The sequence below is a fragment of the Odocoileus virginianus genome, chromosome 16, assembly GCF_023699985.2.
Source record: "Odocoileus virginianus isolate 20LAN1187 ecotype Illinois chromosome 16, Ovbor_1.2, whole genome shotgun sequence".
Lineage (NCBI taxonomy): Eukaryota > Metazoa > Chordata > Mammalia > Artiodactyla > Cervidae > Odocoileus > Odocoileus virginianus.
This window is the reverse complement of record NC_069689.1, coordinates 1,632,580-1,658,525: the sequence shown is the minus strand read 5'-3', so window position 1 is coordinate 1,658,525 and position 25,946 is coordinate 1,632,580. Positions and strand designations below refer to the sequence as shown.

Here is a 25,946-nt window from a genome sequence, read left to right as displayed (position 1 = left end):
CGATCCCTGGATCAGGAAGATCCCCTGGAGAAGGGAATGACATCCCACTCCAGCATTCTTGTCTGGAGAATCCCATGGACAGATAAGCCTGGTGGGTTACAGCCTATAGGGTTGCAAAGAGTCAGACACAACTCAGCAACTAAGACTTCCTTTCTTACCCATTCTCTGCACAGGGAACCCTCAGAAAGATGTGCCTCCCACTTACACAGCATTCTGTACACCTCAAGATGTGGTCCGTGGAATAGCAGGCCCATTCAGCCCCATTATAACCAGGAGAAACTGAAACCCAGAAAGGGCAGTGACTTGCCCAAGGTCACACAGCACACCTGTGGCAGAGCTCAATGTGAAGCTGGTCCCTTCTGCCAGCCCTGGATGTTTTGTTCACACTCAGCACCCCAAAAGCCTCCAAAAGCCCACACACAACCCACCCCCTGACTGAGCTGCTGCCCCCCAGGATCCTCTCATTTGCAGGGCGAGGACTTTGGCTCAGTGACAATCTGGCTCCTCTGAGGCCTGGCACAAGGAAGGTGGAAGGAAGCAGCCTGGGGGTTGAGGACAGGAGGCAGAAAGGGAAAGGACCTGAAATCAACAAGCATTCCAGAATTTTAAGCAGTTTTTGGAGGAAAACGAGGAGCAGGTTCAGCTGTAGCAATTTGCTCCAGGGGAAAATTATGTTCCCGTGCTCTATTATACAGAACAGAAGGAACATTTGGTGGGTTGAATACTCGTTAATTTATTTCTCTGTTTGTTAATGGGCCTGACGCACGCGCATGCTCATGTACACACACACACACCCCCAGGCGTCAGCAGGAGATGGCGCCGGGCTCCCCGAGTTTTCCTGCCACCTTCCTTTGAAGTATCACTGGGATTCTTACACCCTCTTCTCAACGTGGATGCCAGGGTTCTAGAGGGAGGCGGTGTGCAGTTCAGAGACGGAGGTGAGGTAAGAGCCCCTCAGTTTCCTCATCTGAAAAATGGACTTGGCAATGGGATGATCCAACGTATTAGGTCAAAGCCTTTGACCTTGGAACAAGTGTAATAAAACACGTGAAGTCATTTCAAGAGCATCGAATCTAGAAACATGCAGGAGGTCCCAATAGAGCCCGAGGAAGTGACGCTCCAGTGAATGGCTCCTTGACACCTCACACCCAGGAAGTCCAAATGAGGACAGTCTTGGCCCAGAATCCCATCTCAGAAAACAAGGCCACTCAGGCCAAACTGACCTCCCCTGACCCAGACTCGCAGTCTTCCCACCGCAGAGCCCATCTCCAGCATCTCCCCCCTCCACCCATTTCTCACCATCCAGAGGCACTCTCCTCCCCGCTGTGACCCCATGGCCCTCCTCCAGATCCAGCACCAGTCTCCCCACGAGGCTCCCTGCTTTCCCCACCACTGGCTCTAATCTATTCTCTCCCCATGGGGGCCAGAACGGAATCTGAAAAGCACACGTCAGATCATGTCACTCTCCTGCTTCAGCGCTCTCAGAGCTTCCCCCACCCCACACACCCCTAATTATCTGAATAAAACCCGCCTCTGCTAGGGCCTCCCCTCTCCCTCCTTCCCCATCCACCAGCATGCTATCTTTCTCCTGGTCTTCAAACACATCCAGCTCCTTCCTGTCTCCAGGCCTTGGTCTAGTCGTTCAGCCACCCTAGAATGCTGTTTCTTCTCAGACTTGAGATCACCTCTTCAGAAAGTCCTGCCTGGATCCCTTCCCCTCTAAAGTCACTCAGTCCACCCCAGCCGCTCCCTGTTTCATGGTCCAATTTCATCACAGTCTGGCGCTATTCAAATGATTTGAGGTTTGGGACTCAGCTGGTGGTCCAGTGGTTAAGAATCTACCTGCCAATGCAGAGGACATGGGTTTGATCCCTGATCCTGGAAGATTCCACTTGCTGCAGGGCACACAGGCAAACCTGTGTGCTATAACTACTGATCCGACACACCCTAGAGCCCGTGCTCTGCAACAAGCGAAACCACTGCAATAAGAAGGCCGTGTGCTGCAATGGAGAGTAGCCCCTGCTCGCTGCAACTAGAGAAAGCCTGTGCCCAGCAACAAAGACCCAGCACAGCCAACACATAAATACATAAAATTTATTTTTTTAAAAAGAGAGAGGATTCCCTCTGCCTAACAACAAGTGATTTGAGGTTTGCTTCACTGCCACTCCCACAAGAATGGAAACTACCTGAGGGCAGTTGGAGTATGTGTAACTTCCCTCTATCTGCAGAACCTAGAAATAACACCCAGCACTTAGGAGGTATTTTATAAACACATGAATGAATGGATAAATGAATGAATGAAGAGACAGGTAAGCTCTAAGCCAGAGGGGTTATTGAGAAGCAGGCCAGGGCTCCCTGATCCCAATGTCATCTGCCCCAAGCCCTGAAGGGTCTCAGCACCTCTTCCACTACAAAAAAGGAACAGGCGGGGATGAGGTTTGTGGAGCGGCACCTATGATCTGGGACCTCTTCTCTAAACAATTCCATGATGCAGTTACAGATCTGAGACTAAGGCTTGAGTCCTGGCCCTGCCACTCTGTGCATCTCACTTGACCTCACTGAGCCTCCGTTTTCTCATCTGCATAATGGGGTAATAACAGGACCCATCTCCCAGGAATGTTCTGTGGGTGAATGAGATCTTGTTTTCAAAAATATGAGATAATGAAGACAATACAAAGACCCCCATCTCTTGTAAGTGAGGACACAGGAAATGTTGTGGGAGTAGTCTGGGTCCCACACTGGAAGTGGGAAGTTAGGAGTAAATGCAGACTCGTGTGACTCAGAATCCAGGCCTGTGCCCATGTGCTGCTCAGCCCCGGGCTGGGAGTGGGGAGTGGCGCACAGGAGGCCTGTCTGCCATCTGTGTGTCAGTGGTTGCGTTCCCTTGTTCCCCAGGTGAAGTGACAGGCGCTCCCCAACCCGGTTCCCGCAGGTTCAGCATAGAGATACTTTAGGAAGCGGGGAGCACTGGCCAAGGAGAACAACCCAGCTCCCACTTCCCCTCCCACCATGCCTGAGGCTAGGGAGCTGGGGAAGAGGCAGTGGTCCAAGCCCTGGACAGGTAAACTGAGGCAGCCTAGGAGCAAGTCTATGCAGAGACTCCCCAGGGTGGTCTAAAGTGGAGGAACTGGCAGGTCTGAGACTCAGGAAGTCTGGGAAGAGGAGGTGGCCCCCATAGCAGGGGAGGAGGAATATCACTCAGCCAGCACACCCTTGTCCACCCCCCAACACACACACACACACACACACACACGCACGCACGCACGCACGCACCCCAGCCAAGAGCACAGAGCAGGGGGAGGCAGCAGGACTCCAAAGGCCCTGGGGTGGGGTATCTAAGGACAGATTCGGGGAGCACCCACTCCCACTCAGACTGGTTTCAGGGGTTGGAAGGTCATCAGTGAAGGTCTAGAGACCTAGAGGTGAGGCCACACTGCTGAGATCCTGCTTAGGCCCAGCCAGTGAGGGACGTGGCAGCCAGAGCCAAGGTGCCTTCAGCTGGCGGCTCGTGCACATTAAGAATTATTCCTCTCGCCAGCAAACAATTTGTTACAATATCCATCGTGCGCTTTTCCCAGCTGGGTGCCCTCCCATACATCCTGGATTAATCCCAGAAGTCACTCCATTCATTGAGGACATGCCTGAGTGTGCCTCCTCTTTTATCAGGGAAATTTTTCATTGTTTTGAAGCACTCATAGGTTTTAATTTGGGGTTGAGATTTTAAAGCCTCCTTCAGTGGTGAAGACATATGAGGCGGCTTGTGGCTGGAAAGATTACCTCTGACCTCCAACCTGAAAGGGCCCAGCAGGAGCCAACAGATCCTCTAGAGGAGGGGAACACAGCACCTCCTCTCCAGGGAGTCAGGGACTGCAGGCCTCAGTGCTGTGTGGCATTGAGACACACCCTTGGCCTCTCTGAGCCTCCCCAAGAGAGGCAAAGTCAAGGAAGACTGCATATTTGAGGGACCCTCTACTGAGCACACTCAGGAAAGTCTGGGAGATGCTCACCTTTAAATCCCACAGTCCTGGGGGGTAGTGGGGCCACATAAAAGGCTAAAAATTGGGAGTTCAGATCTTAAATGACCTGGGACAGGTGAGTCATTATCCTTTCTGACTAGGATGAGCTCAGGGCCGCCCTAGGCTTCTATGCAAGCCCAAGTTCAGAGTGGGTCTAACTGAGGGCCTGGCATATAGTGGGTACTCGGCAAGAGTGACTCTCCTGATTGGACTTCCCGGCGGTCCAGTAGTTAAGACTCCAAGCTTCCAACAGAAGGGGCGCAAGTTCGATCTCTGGTTGGCAAACTAAGATCCCACATGCTGCATGGTGCAGCCAAACTGAAAAAAAAAAGAGTGACTCTCCTGGCCCTCCCAGCCCACCACAGATCCCTTCCACTTCTCCGGCTTTCAGTCTCTTGGCCCTCAAGAAATCAGACCCCCTGGTTCCTTAATCCAGGCTGCCCTCAGGGTGATGCCATCTCCAGCCAGAGCCTCTCCACAGGCCTTGCCAGTCTGGGTAGCTGCCACCAGCCTCCTCCCAGGCCTTGCACAAGGCTGCCATACTTTCCACCAGAGACTGGAGAGTCCTGTCTGTGCACAGTGAACCCGTGCCCCTACTAGACCACAGGCACCATGCCAGGCTCTCTGCTGGGATTCAGGCTGCAGGCTTGCTGACCCCCGGCCCTAAATCAGGAGACAACTGTCCCACTCCCACTTCCTGGTCCCCCGCCCCCACCAGGGGTCCAGGGCTGGGGCTTCTCTGGGCTCTGAGTGCAACCCCCACCCTCCCAATCCCAACCCCAACCCCACTACCACCTGCTTCCTGGTTTTTGCTCACACTATTCCCAACCAGCCAAGCCCTCTCTACATTCCTCCTTGCCCCGCCTCCTTCCCAAATCCTCCTTAACACTAAGGTCCAGCCTCTTCCAGGAAGCCCTCCCTGACTTCTCCAACCCTTATCTCCTTCTCTTTCCTAGACTCCCAGCATTTCTCCTCAGTCCCACTAACTTCACATTGCTACCCAAAAGCAGGAACCGTGTGACCTAACTCATTTTGGGGTCACCAAGCCCAGTACCACTGGGTACTCAGAAAGGATGGGATCATTAAATGATTCAGAGAGAAGGGGATAGAAGTCTCCCACTGATAAAGTAGACACCTCTGTGAAGAGCCATCATTATGGCCATTGTGCTGATGAAGAAACTGAGGTTAAGAGGACTGAAGCACTTACCCAAGCAGAAGGGCTGGGATGTGAAACAGCCCCACCAAATGGTGCTGTTAAGACACAGTCCAGGGAATTCCCTGGCAGCCCAGTAGTTGGGATACTGTGCTTTCACTTGGGGTTCAATTTCTGCCTGATCAGGGAAATAAGATCCCACAAGCTGCATGGCTCGGCCAAAAAAAAAAAAAAAAATGACACAGTCCACAAATCCACATTCCACTGACATGACCCGCCAGCCCTGCAGTTCACACACGCTACCCCATGTGACCCTCCATTCCACTGGAACCTGTGCCACCGGGAAGCACAGATAGCCCCGAGAGGTGGCATCACTTCTCAAGGCCAGACACACAGCCGCAGCACTGGCACTCAAATCCGAAGTCTCTCAGTTCCCAACCTGGTCAGAGCGCCTGATCACGACTCCTGTGACAGGGTCTGTAGACGAGCCTGCCCACCCTGGTGCCTTCCCTCCCCAGGCTGTGGGATGGCCCTCCCTGTCCCCAGCCTGCTCATCACCTGCTCCCAATTATCAGCCGAAACCCGGCGCTCCGGGGATCACCCGCACGGTCGGCTGGCCTTCTGGAGGGGCCTGGCTCTCACGGTTCCGGGTGTTGACACAGACAGCCTCGCCGTGATGGCTCCCGGAAAGTAGGACACATCGGGGGAGGGTAGGAAAGCAGGTGCAGGCTGGAAACCCTCCCGCCACCTTCCTCACCGCCTGGACTGCGGGCCCACCATGAAGGGTCTCCTCAAATGACCTTGACAGCTCCCAGGAGCGGACCCTGTGGGGCCTGGAGAAAAGGCCTGGACTGCCCATTGAGGGGAGAGGTTTGCCCTGTGTCTCCTCCAGCTCCTCTTAGCTCAGTCACCTGGAAGGCCCCAGGGGCCGTGGGAAGAGAAGCCTCTCTTAGCAAGAACCCCTCTCTGCATCTAGGGGTCACTTCACTACTCCCTCATCTGCAAGAGGGGCTCAGGTAATAGAAGCTTCCACATTCCAGACACTCAGGGAGGCTAGGTTGGCTTATCCCGGCAGGATCTGAGGAGGCAGCTCTCCTGGGCCACCCAGCAGACACTCAGATCCAAGCAGGACAGACCCAGTCTCCCAGGAAATCAGCTGGGTAGCATTGAGTCCAGGGTCCAGGCTGGAAGGCAGGTGGACACGCCCACCCAACAGTTACAAAACCACACCCAGCACGTCACCAGGGAGCCTAGGGTCTCAGAAGCCAAGAGGTACTGCCCCCTATGCAGACTGTCCGCTCCTGAGCACAAGCTCAGGCCATGGGCATGGTTACAAACTGTCATCACCACATCCCAGCCTCCTCCCAGTTCCATCCTGGCCTGAGAGATGATGACAGAGGGTTCCCATAGAAGGCACCAGGGTGTGGGGTTCAGGCAAGAGTCAGAAAGGCTTAAAGGCTAAAGGGGTGGAAGTAAAGACAGTTCCCTGCTCTTTGCCTTCCGCATGCCAAACCCCCCCCCTCCACTGGTGAGCAGAAAGGAGATGCAGCCCACCCCATCACACACAAACATCATTCTCAAGGCTGTGGGTGCCCATCTTCGGTGTCCCCCACTCTCTTGTCTGCAGCTCAGGCTCCATTCTGTGTCTCTCCAAGCCCAGCTCAAGCACTTTTATTATTCAGAAGAGCCTCTTGATTGAAAAGGCCTCTGAGGCATCACACAAATAAGAATCCTTTAATTGGGAAGTTGTTAACTTCTCAAAGAAGAATTTTAATTTTGCTTCCCCACCACCTCCTCTCCCCCGAAACCTATGAAAACTATGGACTAGAAACAAAGCCAGACAAAGCCAAACACCCTGGGGCACCCCATCCCCAACAGTGCCAGCATCCAAGGCGGCAGAGACAAGTGGCAGCTGGCCCCTGCCAGTTTGCACAGACACCACAGACCCCCACCTAAGACATATGAAGGCCTGTGTGAAGGCCTCGAGCCTTTCCCTTTGGGCGTGCCTGCTCCATCCCCCCATCACCACCCACAGAAAGGGTGGCAGATGGCTGAGGGGATCAAGGGATGACAGGGCACCCAGACGGGGGGGGTCGACCATGTCTGTCGGCTTCCCAGAGCCTGACTCTTGATGCACATCTCCCACCACCCTCTCTTCTATCCTCGGTCACACTGTCCTATAGCAGATGACTACACTTAACTGAGCATTTACTATGTGCCAGACGTTGCTCTAAGCCCTTACGTGCACCAACCAACTTAATCCACACAAAGTCAATGCTGTTACATTCCCTGTTTACTGAGGAAGAGACTGAGGCCTGGAAAGCGTAAGGAAATGGCCTGAATTTACATCATTAGTGAGAGGCAGAGCTGGGACTGGATTCCAGGCAATCTGACCCCAGAGGGCGTAATCCAAAGGGCCACCTTCACCCACCAGCCCCCCTCCATGGCCTGTGTGCTCCTTGAGGATCAGGGCCATGACTAGCTCATCTCTGGGTCCCTGGGACAACACAGACCCTACCAAACAGCCGCACTTAGGAAATGTCTGCAATGTGAACGATGAAAATGAACAAAAGGAGTGGTTGAGAATCCGCCCTTCAGCTATGCCTGTGCGCAGCAACTAGAGAGAATCCTGGGAGCTGCAAGCAAAGATCATCCCAGGAGCCACGCCCATGGGTCATCCGCCCAGCGTGGGAGCACTGCTGGGGTGAGCACATGTGCACAGGGAAGGGCCACCCGATGGGCCCAGAGGCCAGGGAGGCTTTCTGGAAGAGACACCTACCCCCAGCCTCCTTCCCCGGCTCTCCAAGGACATGGGTCACCTCCCACTCTCCACGTAGGCAGGGGCAGAAGGGAGGCCTGTGTGACCAGTGGCACTGATTCAGGAGTCAGTAAGTGTCCAAAGGTGGTGGATGTGCCCCTCCTGCAAGGAGACTTGGGCAGGGCTGGCCACAGAGAGAGAGGCTTGATTTAAATGTCATTGACCCCACCAGAAGGCGAGAAGTCAAGGGCTATGGCACCTGGGCCCCCCAGTTTCACCTGCCCTTCCCCTACCCCATCAACCACCCCCCCCACCCCCCAGGCCACAGGAGCGCTGGAGGAACAGGCTGGAGGAGGCAGGAGACAGGAAAGAAAGACCTGGGCTCCCTCCAGGGCTTGGCTGAGTCAAGTCTCAACTCCTCAGCAGGCCTCAAAGGCTCCCGGTAACCAGTCTGGCCCCCCTTCCTGGGCACCTCACTCCACAAATACTCTAAAGTCTCCATCTCTATACCTCTGCTTAGCCTGGGTCCTCCCTCCTCCCCCAAACCTTTTCCACCCATCACAGCTCCACATACATCATCTTGTTCACGCAGCATTATTTACGATGACACACCAAGGAAAACAATCAAACTCTACCACAGAGAATTGGTTAAACATGCAACGGCACAGCCGGGCTGGAACATTACGCTGCCATTAAAAATCACATTCCAGAACAGTATTTAATGGTGGGAAAATGATCTTGGCATAGTATTAAGTGCAAAAGGCAGGTTAGAAAACAGTAAGTACAGTTTGATCCCAATTATGATATAAATACATATTTTGTAAAAGACTGACGGGCAGAACACCCAAGTGCTCACATTTTCTATGGAGAACACGCAGGCTTCTTTATTTATCAGAAAAATAGAACATTTTAAATGAATCCTACAGCCTTCGAGGCTCAGCTCGGGCACCCCTCCTCCAGGCCCCTCCAGCCCCCCACCAAGAAGGCAGCCTCCACTCTGTGTTAGTTCCCCGACTCCCTGCCCACTGAGCTTCCAGTGCTCATGCAGTTGCCTGGGCAGCTGGGTGGGGGAGTGGGGGGAGTGGGGGGCAATAGAGGGGTCTGCGGTGCCCCCCCACGAGCGTAGGGGCAGGGGCCAGCCACCGCCTCCCTGCCATCACTGCCCTCAGCTCTCCCATCACCCCAGGCTGCTTTGCAGAGAATCCTGACCACCTGCTCTCTCCCCATCTCCCAGCAGCAATTACAGGTTAAACTGGAGGGCTAATTAGCTGCTCATTCCACCCAGGGCTGACTGATTAGCAGGAATATCTTGATGGAGGTAACCGGACTCCAAAACGAGGAGGGCCCGGGAAGGAGATCCTGCTGTCTGCTCCCTGCCAAACCCTGCAGCTTCCTGAAGGGGAGGACAGCATTGGATGAGCCTTGGCTACATCACAACTGTCACCCAATCCTTCAGGAGAAGGGGCCGCTAGGTCTCCTTCCTCTGAAAAACTGGGTTAACGTTCCAGCCCAGCCTGCTGCCCCCAGCTCTTCCCCAGCACGCCTTCTGTTTAGCAGACCTTCTCATGAGTCACGGAGGCCTGTCAAAAACAAAGCATTAGCCCAGAAAAAGAGTGGAAGTCACTTGTTCAAGGTCACAGGCAAGTCTAGCGAGGCAACAACCCAGGTCCCCCCCTCCCCATCAACCCCCTCTTCGGGACTTGCTGTGGCTTCTCCACATTCCCTGTGTTCATACAGGACCAGAGTGGTGGGGCGGGGGACTGTCACCTCCCACGTTCTGGGTGTCCTGCTCCTCATGATAGAGTCCAAGAGGCCATCTGCTCCGCTCACACAGAGAGCGGCAAGGTCACCTGGCTGCCAGTGCCTGTCACACGCGCACACCTGGGGCTGAGCCGCCTCCAGCCTTGAAGGTGTCAGGACTCACACGTTTACTCTGGCTCGGAGCCCCGTGAAATTCCCCACGTCGGAGCCAATGCCAGCCTCCTGACAGTTCCTTGGACCCTGACTGTCTCAGTCCACACGTTCCCACTCCCACCTGACCTGGAGTCATGCACACGTTTGATCAACAATGTGACAGAACCAAGGACAGAGCCCGTCAGCTCACCCCGAGAGACCTCCCACAGCACACGGAACCCGACAGCCGGCACGTCCAGGAAACCGCGTCGCTCAGAAGAACGCCCCAGGCTTCTGAGCGGGCGGCCGGTGCCCTGCCACAGCCCGGACTAGTGGGACGCCCACGGCCACAGCAACCCTCCTGGACTTGAGTTCAGGCCAAGGTGGGAGATGGGAACCCCCCAAGAAGATGGGAGATGGGAACCCCCCGCGATGGCCTGCCCATAGCCGCTCCCTCGGGGACACCCACATCCACCCTCCATGGCCCACCCTCACCTCCCAGCAGCCCAAGAGCAGCCTCTTACCTCAGGTCAGGCGGGCTTGTAGGGAGTGCAGCTGGGAGGGGGACTGGCGATCTCTCCCTTTGCCTGTGGGCACGGGGGCCTCAGGGCCTGTGAGGGCAGGAGGCTGTGGGAGAAAAAGTCAAACCATCAGCCAGAGGAGAGCGCAGGCAGCACAGGACGGTTCTGGGGGGCAGTGGGGGGCCATGCACACAGAGGGCCTGATCCCACTAGGCTGGGCAATTAACACTCATACATCTCACACACAGACTCTCTCTCCCTCTTCTTGACACACTTACATACACACTTGCATGTGTTCTCACTCATTTGCACACGCGCTTATACACACACACACACATGCTTTCATCTGTATATATTGCACTTAATCTCTGAGACACTTACATATCACTGGCACTTACACCCACATGCACGCTCACTCACTGACACTCACATACCCTCACAGGCCACCAGCTTGGGCAGTGGGGCTCTGGGAGTGGTGGGGTTCCTGGCAGCAGGCAGAGAGGCGGGTATCTGGATATGCCTCCCCAACCCACCAGCTCTGTGACCTGGGGAAAGTCAAGTCTCTGAGCCTCACTTCTCTCATCCATAAAATGGGGATACCGTCTCTCAAGCCAGGGCTGCTGGGAAGATAAAAGGAGACAAGAGATGGACAAACGGGGGCATGTAGGTGCCCAGCCGATACCAGGGACTGCCTTCCTTCCCAGCCTGGCTCCAGGAGGCAGGCCTGGGTTGGTCCCTGAGAGCGGGTTCTGCAGAGCCCCAGGGGTGCCTCTCCCCAGGCCTGAGCCCCGGCTTCCTGGTTCCCAAGGTGCCCTCTCCCCTCTTCCTTCCCCTGCCTCTACTGGTTTACTCCTTCACCAAACCTTCTCCCAGGGCAGCTCGGGTCCCAGTCCCCCCACCCTCCATGAGTGGGGTTGACACTAGGGAGTCGTATCCCCTTGGCAAGGCCCCTAAACACAGGCCTGGGGCTGCAAGTCCGAGGAGAAAGGTCGGCTCCCAGCTCTCTCACTCGCTACCTGCATGTCCCTGGGTCCGACTCTCTCTCCCAGCCTCAGTTTCCTCAACCTCTCAGCTGTTGTTCAGTCGCTAAGACATATCCGACTCTGTGACCCCATGAACTGCAGCACGCCAGGCCTCCCTGTCCCTCACTATCTCCCAGAGTTTGCCCAAGTTCATGTCCATTGATTTGGTGATGCTCTCTAACCATCTGATCCTCTAAGAAAAAGACCCAAGTCCCTTTCTGAGCTATTGCCAAGAGGTTCCAATCCAATCAGTGTTTCTCAAAGTGTGGGACACATGCCACAGGGGTGCATAAGGGGATTCTAGGTGGTATGCAAACAATTTTATTTTCATAGGTGTTTATTTTTCCAATGACAAGCATATCACAGCTGTGATTTTATGGATGTGTGGCGTGGGGAGCACTGGGTAATCCACCTTCAAATGTGAGTCAACACAAAGACAAGGATTAGGAAAATGCAAGTGCAGGTGGCACCCAGAGGTGGCTATAACTGCAATGGTGAAAGGGAAACACAGACAGTCGGCATCTCACAGGGCCTGGCTGCCAGCAGCCCTCATAAGTGTTAACAGTTCCCTTCTTCTCTGACAGGCCAGGTCAGCCTCCCCTTTTCCTCTTAATTCCCTGTATGGCACCGTACAACACAGGCCTGGACCCCCAGGGAGACTCATAAGGCCTTCCAGACAGGATGGATAGAAGTGTGGATGAATGTATCTTGGAGGTGGTTGTCATAACATAAGCAGAAGATGGCAAAGGCCTCTGAGTCCCTTCCAAAGTCAACATTCCATCAAGTCTAAGATGCAAAAGTGTAATTTCTAGCTACATGGTAGGTAAACATGGAGGAACGCTCTAGAGGCAAGTCTTGTTTCACAGGCTGCACACTTCTCCTCCGAGAAGGAGGCAGAGAAACGGGCACAGAGTAGGTTCCGGGGTCCACCCAGGCTTTCCCATCCTGACAACAGAACCACAGCAGTGTGAACCCAGTAAGAGAGGGCCTGCCTAGCTCCACAGTTCACCAGCCCCAAATTACACTCCCTGCTGCCAGCAGATCCCAAGGGTGCCTCCCAGTGGCTGCTGACCCTGGAGGACAGGACTAGACATAGTGATGCTAGCCCAGGTCAGAGGGGTGGCCAGAATCTGGGCCATTCCTCAGGCCTGGGTCCTCCAAGCCAGGCGTATCCAGGCAGGAGTACCCTGAGTGGCTGCCCAAGCTGGCTCCCAGTAGGTTGGCACAAGTCAGCAAGGCCCAGGCCAGCCCGGGCAGCCCCGTCCCGGGCAGGCCTCCAGATCACCTGGCTGGCAGCCCTGAGCCCAGCTCCACCTGAGCTGGCTGGGCAAACCATGCCCACAGCTCTGCTCTGAGCACCCAGCTGCCACGTTCCATGATAATGAATGGGCCTCCCGCTCCCTTCTCCCCAAACCTTCCCGAAGCTCCCACTCTCCTCGGTGGCATCACAAGGAGTTGCTATGGAAATGGGACCACAGGCAGAATGTGACAATGATTTGGGGCAGAGATGCAGTAGGAGCCAGGAGCTCTGCTGGACATGGGGGGCCAGGGGGGCTGCCTGTGTGCCGAGTCCTAATAAGGACATGAGATCCCAGCTGCAGGCCTCAGAGCCACGGTGGGTGATGGGGACCATGGCAGAGGTGGGGGGGTGCTTCTGACCTGCCCTCCTGGCTCCTTGGCCCTTCAGTTGAGCCCAGGGAGCCCTGGGAATCATACACCTGTGTGCTCAACAGAAGTAACACAAGCCCTTAGGAATGTGAGACTTTCACGGAAAGGCTACTTCAGGATGCTGCCAAAGTAGATTCAGTACTGTGGGGGACTGGAACCCAGTAAGTGCTCAGCAAACACTGTGATCAAAGAGAATGGTACTGGTATGTATATATGCATGTGTGTGTGTGTGTGTGTGTGCGTGTGTGTGTGTGTGTAAGAGAGAGAGAGACAGACAGAGACATGTGGCTATAATGGTCGACCCAGTCACAGAATCACAAAGTTTGAAAGGCCCACACCCATTGTACAGATGGGGAGACTGAGGCTCAGTGAGGGTCAGGGTCAACCCAGCAAGTCAGCCAAAAATTTAAGCCCAGAACCCAGGTCTCCTCTTTCCCAGACCTAACCACTCTACCCAATATCCCTGGGTTTTCTTTCATTCATTCATTCATTCTACTTTTGCTGAGCAGTTACTTTGTCCTTGGTGACTGGGATATAGAGAGGTGAAGGACACTGCCCCTGCCTGCTAGAAGCTCAGCGAGGAGACAGGCAATCATGGTCAGAGGAAGGGGTTGGGAGAGAGATCCAAGGGGCTGCAGGAGCCCAGGGAAGGTTATCGTGGGGATTTGAGTTATGTGCTTCCGAGCCATGCATCAAAGAGACCTCCGGCTGTCCCCAGCTTGTCTCCCAACTGCTCCCTCAGTGCATGGCCCCCTAAAACTCCCACACAGAGGCCTCCAGTGTTGGACAGTAGTGAGCCCACCTGGGGCCCTCGCCTCCAGGAGGTCATGGAGGTATTCCCCATGAGCACATCTAATCCCCAGAAATGAGCAACCATGACAAAAGCATGTTATTACACAGAAGGAGTTCAAAGAAAGCTGGTGCCCTAACTGCCCTCCTCCTCCCGCAGGCTCAGCCTCCTCTTGAACTGTTCACTCTTCCCTCGTTCATTCTTGCTTTTCTGGGCACCTTGCATGAGCTGGGCATAACACTGGGCCTGGGTGGAGCAGAGAACAAGTGAGCCCTAGACGCCAGCCAACACATTAGTAGATTTCAAGTTCCCATCTTTGTCAGCGCACACAGATTCTCTACTGCAGCGGGGTTTTACTGAGAGGGCAAGAGGGGACACCTTCCAGAGCTCGGCTTGAAAGACACACCAACTTTGCTGTATACCCCATGGGCCATGCCTCCCAGCAGCTGGTACACACTCCCACGATCAATTCCACACAGGTGGAAACCGAGACCCTGAGAGGTGGCCAGGTGGACCCCAGGTCGTTCAGTGCTGAGGAGGCAGGACATGGCAAGACCAGTGAGGACAGAAGGGAGGGGCCAGGTCCAGGGCTGCGGAAGGGGAGGAAGGAGACATCGGGGAAGGCCTCCTGGTGGAGGAGGGATGGGGGTTAACTCAGAGCCTGCCCCCAGCCTCCCAACAGGAAAAGACTTTCTCCAAGAGAGAGGAATGGACCAGGGGTTGTCCTGCCAGCCCATGTGACACAGGGCTGGGCTGGCAGGTGGAGGATGAGAGGGTCATGTTCCTTAACAGCCACCATCCTGTCCCAACCCACTGAGGGCTGCCACAGCGCCGTCTCCCATCCCAATTCCCTCTGCTCAGTGGGGAACCAGCTGGGGATGGGAAAACAGCAGAGACACAGAAATGGGATGGGGGCAGACACACAAGGAAACGGAGATCTAAAGAAAGACAGAGCAACTGTGACTCCAATGCCAGAGGGCAGAGAGGAGACAGAGAGATGAAATGCATGGGAAGAAGGGGCTATCCCTCCCTTCCCCAGAGCCAGAGCTGCAGCTGCCAGGAGGAGCCTATAAACCAGGGCTTTGCAAAGACTTCTCAGCAATAAAATCCTTATTTGAAATGAAATCTTATGCAGTGGGGGAAGCCTTCCATGCCAGACATTAAATCCAGAAGCCATAAAGTAAAAAATTTGATAAATCCAACTACATAAACATGTAAAAACATCTGTACAGCAAACGCACTATAAACCAAGTTAAAAGGCACTGGGAGAAAATATCACTAATATACAAAGAGCCCCTACAAATCAATAAGAAAAAAAGACAAAAGAAGAGAGAAATTGGCAGTGAATTAGAAACCCACAGAGGAAGAACTAAAATTGGCCAATAAACATATGAAAAGATGTTCTATCTCACTAGCAATCAGGGAAATGCAAATGAAAATGACATGATATCATTTTTTTGCCCATCAGACTGGGAAAAACTAAAATGATTGATAACATACAGTGCTGGCAAGGATGTGGGGAAATGAGCACTCATGGACCAGCAAAGGGAGGAGGATTTGGCTCAACTTTTGGAAGGGTAATTTGGGAAGATTGAATAACGTTTTAAACCCACACACCCTACAACCTAGAAATCTCACTTCTAGGAGCTTCTCCTACAGAATTGATAGTATAGGCACCCATATATAAATATTCAAGGATGCTCATAGCAGCCTTGCTGGTGAGAGTAAAAAAGAAATGGCCTAAATGTTTATCAGTAAGGGAATGTTTAAACAAAACACAGCACATCCATACTATGGAACACTCCGCAGCCACGCAGCCATTTGACAGAAGGAGGCACATCTATGTATAACAATATGAAAAAAAATCAAGCTGTACAATGCTATTTCAGAATAAGCCCATTTTTATAAATAGCAGATTGTTCGTTTATGCCCCAAAAGGCTGGAAGACAATATGCAGACAGTACAGGGATCACTTCTTAGGAGGGGCGCAAGGGGGCTTTCACGGTCTCCATTGCCTACAAATGTGTTGTAGAATTTTCAACAGAGTTCACTTAATCCTTTAAATCCTGCTAAGACTCCAGTATATAATGCAGACCTGAGCAGACTGGCTGTGGTTGAAAGGGGAGGGGCGTATGTAGCCCCACCCCCAGACCTCTGGTATGGGGTGGGAGCAGGGCTACAAAGGACCAGTTTGAGGACCTCAGCTGGAGAATGCGAAGCCCCCACCTCCACTGCCCCAAACCAAGGCCAATGGGGAGCCCTCCCTGGCCAGATGGCACTCACTGGCAGCAAAGCTGTTTGCAATGAGACCTCGGTGGCCGCTGGGTATCTCCAACCTGGACTTATTTCTCTGGGATGCAGTCACAGTCCATGGCTGTGCAGGAGGGGTCGAGGGGCCCTTGTGCCCACGTCCCCCCACCCCCTCAAGCCCTCTGCTGAGGACACAGCTCTGAAGCCAGCCTGGGGTAGGGTCCAGCATCTCTGCCCAGGGCAAGGGGGCCCAACAAGAAGTACAGACAGGTCATGCTAAAGCCAAGGCCACTGGCTCCTCAGCAGGACTCTGGCCCTCGTGGGCTGGGGTGGGAGTTTCCCCTCAGTGACCAGAAAGTCCTGGAACATCATGATCTTGAGAACCCTAGCTAAGGCACAGAGGAGCCCAGGGAGTGTGGGCAACACAGGAGGGGTCTTTGCAGGAACGTCCGGTGAGGGGGCTCTGAGGTCCAGCCCCGGGCTCTCACAGGGCTCTTGTGCTAGGGAAGGAGGGAGGGAATGAAGAGAAGACAAAGCAACAGGGACGCTGCGAGGCTTCTCTCTGTGCCAAGAGAGGGCTGGGCAAGCCTGTGCTGCAAGTAGAGGGCACTGGTGTCTGCATGTGCCGGTGCTCAGAGAGAGGGGCTTGTGTGGGTCTGCACAGGTGAACTATGGAGAGGGTGTTGTGTATCGTTATGTCTATATCTAGAGTCAGCAAGTGTGTGTGTGTGTGTTAGGGCATAAGAACAGCCAGTAGGCTTGTGGAAAGGCCAGGGTGGGGGGGGGAGTGAAAAGTGAAAGTGTTAGTTACTCAGTCGTGTCTGACTCTTTGTGACCCCATGGACTGTATGTAGCCCACCAGTCTCCTCTGTCCATGGGATTCTCCAGGCAGGAATCCTGGAGAGGGTTGCCACTTCCTTCTCCAGGGGATATTCCTGACCCAGGGATTGAACCCGGTCTCCTGCCTTGCAGGCAGACTCTTTACCAACTGAGCCACCAGGGAAGATGCAGAGGCCAGAAGCAGGCGGCAAGTTCCGGAAACCCATCCCCAACTGGCCCTCAGCCTGACCCAGTGCCTCCCAATACTGTCCTCCCCTCCAGTCAGAGGAGCTGTCAAGGACCAAAGTTTATGGGAAGAATGAGAGGGTTATCACAATGCTCAGCCCCCAGGCAGGCACAGGGTGAAGCAGAAAGAGCATGACCTGGGGACTCAGATACCTGGCTTCCCATCCTAGGGCAACACCACGGGTCACATTAACCATGTCCCCTGGGAATCGATGACAGCAGAGATCCTCACCAGAGGCCCCACAGACGGGGAACTTAGGAGGCCTGTGAGCACGGAAACTGCATGAAACTCGATGTGAGTTTACGCACATGGTGTGAGGGGGGGAGAGCGTGTCTGTTTCAGGTCTGGAGCCATGGCTTTCATCAGATTCCCCAAGGGGCTCACAGACCAAAAAGACTCAGAACCATCAAGCAGGAAGGGAGCAAGGCTGGGCCTCCAGAGGACAAAGGTCTCAGGGGCTTGATGTCCACCTGTCCATCCATGGCTGGCGGGGCAGCATGGTTTGAAGGGCAGGGGCTAGGGCAGGTTCTGCAGCTCCAGGCCCTAAGCAGGACGCCACCCACTCCGAGATGTCCCAGGGTGTAGATGCTGGTTTGAGCAGGGATGAGAGTTGTCCAAGGTGAGTTCCCCTGGCAGGAAGGGAGCACAGGGTGAGCGAGTGGTGACCCTGAGCCTTACTCTCAGACTCTCTGGGCCTCTGTGTAACCATCTTACCCTCCAGGCTATGCAAGGTAGACCCTGGGAGTCCATTCTGAGCACATGAAAGGAAGGTCAGGCCATGCAAGGGTGAGGCTCGGGCTTAGCCCTGAGTGTCTTATGCCATGCTATGTCACTTCAGTCGTGTCTGACTCTATGTGACCCCATGGACTGTAGCCCTCCAGGCTCCTCTGTCCATGGGATTCTCCAGGCAAGAATACCAGAGTACGTTGCCATGCCCTCCTCCAGGGGATCTTCCTGACCCAGGAGTTGAACCCAAGTCGCTTATGTCTCCTGCATTGGCAGGCAGGTTCTTTACCACTAGCGCCCCCTGGGAAGCAGCACTGAGTATTCACTCCTGCATTTGGCAGTCTTCCCACCTGGTGTTGGCCTGAGCCCCTCTTCTCTCCTGGGATAGGGGGCAGGCTGCCCGGCTGCCCCACACTGCTAACTAGGTCTGCAGAGCCCAAGTCCTTCTTGGGCATCACCACCTCCCATATGACAGTGACCCCAGAAAGGAGAGGAATAAGAGGTTTCATTACAGTCCTGGACTGGAGTCAAAGGAACCTAGGGGCTGCACAGAAGCCCTGAGCAGGGCTGGCAGGCTGGGGCATATGAGCTCAGGGGAGCCCCCTGAACTGTCTCTGATCCCTCCAGGGCCCTCTCTCAGCCTGACATGGGGAAACCAAGGGACAGAGCGAGCCCTCTGTCCTGGGTCACACAGGGAGTTGGTGGCAGATCGGGGCCAGGATCCCAGGCCTCCCGCCCCTGGCTGGGTTTACTCTGGGCACAAACGCAGCTCACCCCCCTCAGGGGACTCAGTGCCCATCTCAACACCCCTACTCCTGCCAGAAAGAGGCAGCTGGCACTGGGGTCCCAACACACTGAGTCACATGCAGGCCTGCAGGGCCCCTGGATCCAGACACCCCAAGTGTCTGTTTCCTCCTCTCTAAAACAGAGGTACAGGACTTCCCTGGTGGTCCACTGGTTAAGGATCTGCCTGCCAATGTAGGAGACACCGGTTCCATCCCTTTTTCTAGGAAGATTCCACATGCCACAGGGCAACTAAGCCCATGCGCCACAACTACTGAAGCCCGAGCTCTAGAGCCCACGAACCACAACAAGAGAAGCCACAGCAATGAGAAGCCTGCTCACCGCAACTAGAGAAAGCCCGCATGCAGCAGTGAAGATCCAGTACAGCCGAAAATAAATAAATGAATAAAATAAAGCAGCTATTATTTTAAAAATAAATAAATAAGTAAGACAGGTGCAAAAACTCCTGTTGTGAGAATCAGCAGAACAAAAGACTGCTTAGAGCATGACAAGAGCCCTTTCCACCGCCCCTCGCCCCCAGGTCTGGGCCTCAGTTTCCCCATCTCTAAATGGGAAGCTTGCTCTGAGTGATTTCCCAGGCTCTCGAGCCTCTGAAACTCCTGGGAATCTTGCCTGGGTGCCCAGCCCATGCCAGTGTCTGTGGGGAGACAGGCTGCAGAGGCAGAGACGAGGGCCTGCCCTGGTGGAGCTCCCTGCAAGCTAGGGAGTGACAAGGGTGGCTCTGGAGCACAGGCTACTCAGCAGAACTGGGTGTGAAAGCGCCCACGGCCGAGCTCCCAAACGCACAGCCACACTGCCACAGTCTCCACCTCTCCCCACCGCTTCATCCCCAGCCTGTCCCACTCATTACTTGCCTGTCCCCTTTAGGCACTAGGTTTATACCCTTGCTCCAGGGGCCATGAGAAGCTTGAATATAGAAAACTCAGTATGAGGCTTGGCAGTGACCAAGGAAGGCTTCCTAGAGGAGACAGGACAAAGAGGGTCAAGTTCTCACAGCGTGCATGCACGCTCAGTCACTTCAGTCGTGTCTGACTCTTTGCAACCCCATGGACTGTAGCCCGCCAGGTTCCTCTGTCCATGAGGATTCTCCAGGCAAGGATACTGGAGTGGGTTGCCATGCCTTTTCCCAGGGGATCTTCTTGACCCAGGGATCGAACCCAGGTCTCTTGTGTCTCCTACACTACAGGTGGATTCCTTACCGCTGAGCCACCGGAGAAGCCCAGTTCTCACCGCAGGCCTCGAATATCCAGATGCAGAATCCAGACCCTAGGAGCCACTGGAAGTTTCATACAGTCCTCTTGGCCTGGGCAGAGATGTTGGATCCCACCCCAGGCTGGCCTCAGAGTTGTGACCCCTGCAGGGGATTCAAGGGGGTGGGGGGAACCTGGGCACCTTGTGCCCACTGCCCCTCCTCCACAGCCATGGACTATGACTCCATCCCAGAGAAATCAGTCCTGGTCTGAGAAGCCCAGGGGCCTCTGAGGCCTCATTGCCATCGGTGAGTGCCGTCTGGCCAGGGAGGGCTCCCCGACAGATTAAGAGCAGTGCCAGCCCGGACTCATTCATATTCCGGTCTGGCTGCCGGCTTCAATATGGCTGAGAGACGCGAGGGCAGAGGCAGCCCTCCGAGAATGCCCGGCGATGATTCCTCTCCGATTCCAATTTATTTTCTATCATTAATGCTTTTGAAAAGCCCCACATGCTCTGCAAACAGGGAAGGAGCACGGGGCTGGGGAGGGAAGGAGAGGAGAGGGCTGGGGGCGGAGGGGGGCATGACAGAGGTGGCGTGGGCAGCAGGCTAGGGGCCCTGAGACCTAGGTTCAGATTTCCACCCCGTCTCCACCTGCCTGGAGACCCGGGGACAAACCTGGCCTCTCCTGGGCCATGGGGAACAGCCCCCTACTCTGCCCATTTCAGGGGACACTTTCCAAGATCTCCTGAGGGGTCAGAGGTGAACAGGCTTTATACACTGTGAAGGGCTGTACACCTTGAGGAACCGAAAGCAAAGCAAGCCTGACTGACTGTGGCAACAGAGACCTATGAACTGGACCCCTGCCTCCCCACCTATACTGGGGACCCCCACCCAAGGGTCCAGGAAAGGCCTTGACTGCCTCTCACCACAGCACAAGCAGAGGCAAAAAGCACCAGGATCTGGACACCCCCACCCCTCACCCCACTCCCGTCCCCTGCCTTTTCTGTCTCAGACTCACACTCCAGCCTCCCTTCGCCCACAGGCTCACCAAGGATCAGCCTCCCAACCAGCATCCCTCCTCCCCTACTACCACCCATGTGGAGCCTGGGGTGGGGGTAGGGGATGATTCCCACATGTCCTCTGCTCAGAACCTTCCAGAGGTCCCCATCACCTAAGCCCAAACTCCCCACCTCCATGCAAAGCTCTCCCAGGCAATTCAGGCCCATCTGGGCAACCCCTAGGCCTCCCTGGCCTGACCCCACCCTCAGCTCCAGTACTGACCACGCCTGGTCTTTGCACATGCTATTTCCAGTCTGAAACTCCCTCCTTCTCAGCTCCGGTTCACCTGTCAAGCTCCTACCCCATCTGCAAGATGCAGCCCAAGTTCTCCCCTGTGCAACTTTTTCTGACTCCCCTGGCCGACCCCACTCTGTGCTTCTAAGCATGCCATATCCACCTTCCACGACTCAGTAATACGGTCATTATGTGTGTTTGGCAGCTCCCCTCCATTCCGTGAGCCCTGGTGGCCAGGGGCTGTGTCTGATCCATCCAGCGCATTCCTAGTGCTTGGCAAAGTTCCTGGCTCACAGAGACCCACTGATCCAGTCAACTGGTCTTAACAGAGCACCTACTGGGCGTCAGACTCTGAGCTGGATGCTGGGGATGCAGCAGCAAAGACAGAGTTGGTCCTTGTCCTCAAGCTCTTCCAGAGGATGTGCTCAGGGAATGTCTGTTGAATGAATGAACATACGACCACCTTGTAAACAGAGAAACTGAGGCTCAGAGAGGCAAAATGCCCTACCCAAGGGTACTTTTGCCTCCCTGCCCACATCTCTTTCTACTCTGTTTCTCCCCTAGAACTTTAGCAGCAGTGAGGAGGAATTTAAAACATAAGGTTAGAGTCAAAAAGAAAAAAAAAGGAAGACGAGAATGTAGTGGATTTTCCCCCCTTTCTCCATAATGTAAAGAAAATTGCTTTTGCCAACTATCACAGCTTAAAAGCAATTAGAGTTTTTGGAGGGGACTCTGGGCACGAGCAGAAGAGACAGAGTGAGCACCCCAACACAGAATTTCTCCAGCATTCGTTTTGTACCTAGCAAAACAGGGGTAGGGAGGTTGGGGGGAAGGGGATGTGTTAAAGCAGCAATTTGGAGCAGCAGAGATGGTGGAAATAAAATATTTACAGACTTCAAGGGAGGGGCCTGGGAGGGCCAGAGACACCCCCCCACACACACTCCTACTCCCCATTCCGGAGGCAGGTAAAGGGAGGATAAAGAACAGGAGACAAGGAAAGCCACCTCCCCACCGCTCCTGCACTGATGGATGCTTGAGACAAGGAGGGGAGAAGCCCCCAGATGCCCCGACTCTCACCACTCCCCCACCAGGCAGGACCCACAACCACCAACCATCCCCCAGCCATCAGAGATCCACCCCTCCAACCATCAGTCCTGGCTCTGCTCAAAATCTGGAGACCATCACCACTCCAGGCTGGCATTCGAGGCGTGCACAGCCAGGCCCCTCTCCAGACTCATCCCCAGATGCTCCCAACAGGGCACGCGGCCCTGACTGTTTTCTGAGAAGCCTTGCTCGGTCCCACCTCCAGGTCTTACCCTGAGAAGGGAGTAAAAGGAGTGTGCATGCCTCCCCTTGGAGGGAAGTAAGGCAGGTGTGAGGGTGCAGACCCAGAGCAGATGACCGAGCCAAGGACACACAGCTCTAGGCTGCACACTAGACTTCCAGAAATGCCTCTCCCACCCCGGCCTCTTCCCCACCTCTTCCCCTTGGCCTCTTGCCTCCAAATACAGAGCAGCCACCAGCAACATCTTCCTGAATTCTAACTTCCTCCTTCTAGTTGCAGCACAGACTCTCCTCGTGTGGCACACAAATGACACAGCCTCCGCTAGAAGCAGATGTTACTAGGTTTGAATGCCAACACCTCCACTAACTGTGTGACCTTTCCATGTCCCTCGATCTCTCTAAACCTCAGTTTTCTCATCTGTTAAATGGGAACAGTAATAGTACAAATTTCATGGGGTTGTTTTTAGGGTTAAATGAGATAATATGTGTAAAGTACCTGGCACTATGACTAGTAGGTGTGCAGTGAACTCACCTCTGCCCCACTTCATACTCGAGTACTCCTCCAGGCCTCAGGTGGCCCATGCCCATGCACACAGGCTCCCATGCCACCTTGCCATCCCCTGATAAAGGCTAAGAAGGTACACACCACCTGGGTGCAGAGAGGGTGGGAGATACTGATGCACTTTGCACACACACACAGGGGCCTGATCCCTCCACACAGAGCCAGAGAGCCCTCGTTTTCTTGGCTTAGGAAGGATTCCTCCTTCCTAAGGATGGGGGAAGCTTCAGTCAGAACCCTGAGAACCTGTCCAGGCAGGTGGAAGAGGTGACCAGAGGCTCAGCCTTCCCTCCATCCTGTGGCTACGGCCCAGCCTTCAGACATCCTCACAGTCCTGCCTGACCCAGGGCCCAGAGAACAACAGTTAGTGGCAAAGCCCAGAGCAGAAACCAGGACTCAAAGACAGTGAGATCCAGCCAAGCTAGGTAGTTTTGGTCTCAAATCCCAGACTCACCACTGACCAGCCAAGTGACCTCCCAGAGCCTCAGTTTCCTCATCTGTAAAATGGTGCCCATAATGGCCACTTGGCTGCGGTGAGCACTAAGCTCTTCCAGCACCCTGCCGAGGTTCCAGCATGCAGTCAGTCAGCGCAGGGACCTCTGCTGGTTCTATCCCTGCCGAGGTTCCAGCACGCAGTCAGTCAGCAGGGGACCTATGCTGGTTCTATCCCACCTGCCCCCGGATTCTAGGCACAGTGCCATTCCTACCCCCCAGCACATGGAGAGCAGAGGGAAGGCCTGCCCTATTTCCTGTGACCCTTGCCAGCCTACTGCCCACCTAGCAGGTGGTGAAGGACCAGTCAACAGATGGGCCAGTGGCCACGGCCAATCCTCCCTACCCTTCTCACAGCAGCAGAGGGCCATTCCCTGCCTCACTTCATCGCAGAGAGGTGGTGACATGCCCCAGGTCCACAGCCCACTCAGCCACTTGGGGGAGGGTGGGTGTTCTCTCCATCCCCAACAGCAGAGAATACACAGGCTTGATGTAGGGTCTGGCCATGCACAGGGCTGTGGACGAGGAATCAGAAGGTGTTTGACCTTGCTCTCCCTCCTATCACCTTCCTCTCAGGGCACTTTCCTGCTCACTGCTCCTACTTCTGTCCTCAAGAAATAAGCCCAACAGTAAGTGTGGCACAAACCAGGGCTCTCCTCATTGTGGGGGCAGAGATGGGAGCACAGGAAGCCTGTCTCAGCCCTGGACGGCTGAGCCTCAGGACACCTGAGCCTCAGGACACCCTGCTGAAGCCTCCTCCCCAACCTGCACACCCACGCTCCCCACTGGTAAATAACAAGGTGTGTGTGCATGTGTGTGTGTGTGCACGCATGCATGTGCATGTACAGAAGGCAGGGCAGGTCCTAAGAACCTGGGGCTGACCCCAGGATGACTGACAGCCCTTCCCCAGCTGGGCCCACCTCTGCCCCTTTGAACCAGAGAGAGCACTGATCTCTGAAACACAAGCCCATAAGGCTCAGCAGCAGGGGATCCTGGGACTGAGAAACCAGATTCCTGACTTATTGCCAAGGCTCCACAATGCTTTTCTTTTTTTAACGTTTATTTTTATACATATTTATTTATTTGATAGCATCAGGTTTGAGTTGCGGCATGCAGAATCTTCTATCTTCATTGCAGCATGCAAGATCTTTAGTTGCAGCGTGTAGGATCTAGTTCCCTGACCAGAGATTAAACTCGGGCCCCCTGCATTGGGAGCTCCGAGTCTCAGCCACTGGACCACTGCAAGTACAAAAGCATTGTATTTGCAATGCTTTTCGATGTGACACTTGAGATGGGGTTGGCCATTCCCTGTGCCTCAGTCTCCCTATCTAAGCCTAAAAGAATGAGATCATCTCCGAGGCTGCCATCTAGTTCCAATGTTCTCCAGTTCCATATCTGTGACCCCTGTGACCCTCACAGAATCAAGAGGTGCTCACAAGTCACCAAGGGCACTAAGGGCAGAAAAAGCATGTGTGGGTGCCAGAGGGCAGGATCACCCTGACCCCAAGGAGACAAGGAAGCCCAGGGAGACCTGCACGTGCCCTAGGCTGGCAGAGGACACCGGTCCTCCCTCCCCAAGGAAAAAACTGGGCCCAGGCAGGAGAGTGGAGACAGCTCCTCCATGGGGCTAGAGGCAGCCAAAGCCTTCCCTCCTTTCTGCACCTGCCCCAGCTCACCCCTCCGTGCCTGGCTTCTCATCTCTGTTCTGAGGCTACCAAAGACTCAGCCCAGCCTAGATCTCAGGCACAGCCCCCCACCTCCCCTACACACACCCTCAGTTCTCCCAAAGCCCCTGGCTAGCCAGGCTAGGCTCCTACGCACTGCCCCCGAACTCCAGGCAGCCCTCCCCTTGCCGTCCCTCCTGCCATCCAAAGTGGCTGGTGCGGGCAGCCCTATGCCTCGTGCCAGCAGAGGCTCCCTTGGCCCTGCATGGCCAGAGCCTGATAACAGTCTCCTAAATTAAACAATAAACAAGAAGTTGTTTTAGATTTTCCTGACGCTGCAGTTCCTGATTAATCCCCGAAGCAAACAAAAGGGAAAGAGACCCGGCTATCCTAAAAGAGACTCACTTCCTGTTTCTAGGCGGAACCTCCAGCCTGAGCCAGAGGAACCACCCTAGAGCATCCTACCCCAGCCCCCCGCCCAGCTCCAGGCCGCTTCCCGCCTCCCCTCGCCCCACAATCCCAGGCTGGCACCTGTAGACCCCAGCCCCCTGCCCAGCTCCAGGCCGCTTCCCGCCTCCCCTCGCCCCACAGTCCCAGGCTGGCACCTGTCGACAGCCTCCTAGAGCCCACTGCTCCTCCCCTCCCCCTCGGGCTGTGTGACCGTGGACAGGCCAGCTTGTCTTTCAGGCCCCAGTCTCCACATCTTTCAAGCATCCTCACCTCTCAAGGATAAAATGAATTATGTGACCACTTGAGGTGAGACAAGCATTTTCTTATATTTTTTGGAGATGGATG

The 25,946-nt window shown here is 54.8% G+C and overlaps 1 protein-coding gene across 6 annotated transcripts in view; it reads right to left on the bottom strand.

The window, feature by feature from the left end:
- LINGO1 (leucine rich repeat and Ig domain containing 1) overlaps window positions 1–25,946 on the bottom strand; it is a 213,411-nt gene that overhangs the window by 177,735 nt on the left and 9,730 nt on the right. For 5 of the 6 annotated variants that reach the window (XR_011491670.1, XR_011491671.1, XR_002309906.2 and 2 more), the window contains exon 2: window positions 10,345–10,447. The gene's annotated coding sequence lies outside the window, so the exon portion shown is untranslated. Of the gene's footprint in view, window positions 1–10,344; window positions 10,448–25,946 lie in introns of those variants that run through there. The other variant, XM_070477598.1, reaches the window with a different exon arrangement.